Here is a 3,626-nt window from a genome sequence, read left to right on the forward strand (position 1 = left end):
ATCATCTACCTGAATATCCTCCAATGGAACCACTTTGGAATCATCCATTAAAAATTTCTGCAACTGAGAGACATGGAACATGCTATGGATTTGACTAAGCTCCTTGGGAAGATCCAAGCGATAAGCAACCCGACCCACCCGACCCAAAACCCTAAATGGACCGATATACCTGGGGACCAGCTTGCCCCTCTTCCTTAATCGGATGACACCTTTCCAAGGTGACACCTTCATGAGAACCATATCCCCCACCTGGAACTCTAGGTCTGATCAGCGCTTATCAGCATAACTCTTCTGCCAACTCTGAGCTGTCTGGAGTCTACCCCGAACCTGCTGAATCAACACAGTAGTCTTGAATACCACCTCGGTACTCCCCATCTGGAACTCTAGGCCGACCTCACCCCAACATATTGGGGTCCTAAATTTCCTCCCATAGAGCATCTCAAAAGGAGGTCGATCAATTTTGGCGTGCTAACTGTTGTTATAAGAAAATTCCGCTAATGGAAGATACGTATCCCAACTCCCACCGAAGTCCAATACACACGCTCGCAACATATCCTCTAAAGTCTGAATGGTCCGCTTGCTCTGACCGTCAGTCAGTAGATGGAAGGTCATATTGAAATGTAGATGAGTGCCCAACTTATCATCGAACCTCTTCCAAAATCTGGAAGTAAACCTGACCTCCCTGTCTGAAACCACAGAAACCGACACCCCATGCCGTGTCACGACCTCCCTAATGTATACCTCAACCAACTTCTCCGCAGAGATACTCTCCTAAATCGGAATAAAATGCGTGATCTTGGTCAATCGATCCACGATGAACCAAATCACATCCACTCCGCACGCAGTCCGAGAACTTCGTAATGAAGTCCATGGTAATCTCCTCCCATTTCCAAACGGGAATATCTAACGGTTGCCTCTTGTCGTGAGGCCGCTGATGCTCAGCCTTGACTTTCCTTCAAGTCAAGCACCTCTCCATGTACCAAGCTACATCCCGCTTCATGCAGGGACACCAATAATCAGGACGAAGTTCTTTGTACATCTTCGTCGCCCCAGGATGAATGGAGAACCTTGATTTGTGCGCATACTCCATTAGAACCTGACGCACACCACCCCAATATGGTACCCACACTCTCCGATGAAGAGTCAATAACCATCGGCTATCATAATAAAAGGAAACCACCTGACCCACTATACGCTCACTCTTCCGGTGCTCTTCCTTCATAGCCTCAATTTGTGCCTCTCGAATCCGCTCCAAAAGCAGAGTAATCACGGTCATCCTCAAACAAATATCCCTGATTGGAGCCGCTACCGCCTTGCGGCTGAGAGCATCAGCCACCACATTGCCCTTACTTGGATGGTAATGGACCTCACAATCATAATCCTTCACCACATACAACCACCAGCGTTGCCTCATATTTAAATTCGGTTGATCCATCAAATACCTCAGGCTCTTGTGATCCATGTAAATAGTACATCGGACACCATAGAGGTAATTTCGCCAAATATTGAGGGCGAAAACTACAGCCCCCAAATCTAAATCATGCGTTGGATAGTTCGCCTCATGAGGCTTCAGCTGCCTCGAAGCGTAAGCGATCACGCGACCCCTCTGCATCAGAACTGCACCCAAACCCGTGATCGACGCATCACAATAAACCACGAAATCCTCAGCACCCTCCGGCAGGTTCAAAATCAGCGCCTCACTCAGTCTCTGTCTCAGGGTCCCAAAAGATGCCTGCTGCTCAGGCCCCCAGCAAAAGGTGACCATCTTCTTCGTCAACCGAGCCAAAGGAACCGCTATCTTGGAGAAATCCTGAATGACTCTCCGATAGTAGCCTGCCACCCCAAGGAAACACCGAATCTCAGATGGAGACCTCGGAACCTCCCACCTCATCACGGCCTCGACCTTGGCCGGATCGACCAGAATACCGCACTGGTTGACAAGGTGCCCCAGAAAATGCACCTCGAGCAAACAGAACTCACACTTGGAGAACTTTGCATAAAGTCTCTCCCTCCTCAGAGTCTCCAAAACCTCCATCAAGTGCTCCTCGTGCTGCTCCTGGGTCTTGGAATAGACCAGGATATCGTCAATAAACAAAATCACAGACCGATCCAACATCAGCCTGCACATGCGGCTGGAGCATTGGTGAGCCCAAAAGGTATAACCACAAACTCGTAATGACCATAGCGAGCCCAGAATGCCGTCTTCTGTACATCCTCCTCTCTAACCCTCATTTGATGATAGCCCGAATGTAAATTAATCTTGGAAAACCAAGATGCACCTTGAAGCTGTTCAAACAAATCATCAATCATCGGGAGTGGATAACGGTTCTTCACCGTTAGCTTATTCAGCTCCCGATAGTCAATACACATACGATGAGACCCATCCTTCTTCTTTACAAACAAGATTTGTGCTCCCCATGGCGAACTGCTCGGACTAATGAACCCCTTGTCTAATAGCTCCTGCAACTGTGTAGACAACTCCTGCATCTCAGGAGGAGCCAATCGATACAGTGCCTTGGCTATCGGAGCCGAACCCGGAACCAGGTCAATCCTGAACTCAACCTGCCTCTCCGGAGGCACCCCATGCAAATCTTTCAGAAACACATCCGGGTACTCCCGCACAATCAACACATCATCCACCGTCGCCTTACCCTTCTCCCGGGTATCCATAACATAGGCAACAAATCCAGAACAACCCTAATGAAGGTAGCGTCTGGCCCTGGCTGCTGAACATAGAATCAGACCACATTTTGCCCTCTCTCCCTGAACCACCAACTCTCCCCCCACTTGGGGCTCGAATCCATACTAACTGATGCTCACAATCTATCATCACCCTATTGGGGATCAACTAGTCCATCCCCACGATAACCTTGTTCCCACGCAAAGGAATGCGAACCAAATCAATCGGATACTGCTCGCTGAACATCTGAAGAACACAACCCCGATGAACCCTCACTACCCGGACAGACCGATCGTCTGCAATCTCAACATCTAAAGGACAATCCAGCTCCCCTGGAGCTCCAGTAAACCTCTTTCTAAAGGAAAGCGATACAAAAGATCGGGTAGCCCCCGAATCAAACAATAGCAATGCGGAAATACCATTCACAAGCAACGATCCTAAAATAAAACACACATTTATAAGTAAAGACATTAACATAAATAAAGATATATGGAGAAGATACATACCCGTCACCACATCAGGTGTTGCACGAACCTCCTCGCCTGTCAGCTGAAAATCCCTTCTCCTCAACACAGGCGTATCCGCCTTGCCCTGGCTGCCATCAGTGATCCGTAGAGTCGCAAGAGTGGGTGCTACCACCAGTCTTGCTGTTGTCAAACTTGGAAAATGGGCCTTCTTGTGGCCCCTCTGATTGCAATAGAAGCAAATCAAATCAGATCCTGAGGTGGTAGTGGTAGTGGTAGTAGTAGTAAAGCAATCCCTGCTAATATGACCCGTGTGGCCGCACTTGAAGCAGCCAGAACCACCCACCCTGCACACCCCATCGTGCATCTTGTCGTACTTGCCACAACGGCTCTGACCCTGCTGGCCTCTCGGTCTGGAATCAAATACCTTGGGCCTCTTTCCCGAACACCCTAAAACCTGAGTCTGAGCTTGATCTGACTTC

The sequence above is a fragment of the Lactuca virosa genome, chromosome 9 (assembly GCF_052849685.1).
Source record: "Lactuca virosa cultivar CGN04683 chromosome 9, Lactuca_virosa_CGN04683_v6, whole genome shotgun sequence".
NCBI lineage: Eukaryota > Viridiplantae > Streptophyta > Magnoliopsida > Asterales > Asteraceae > Lactuca > Lactuca virosa.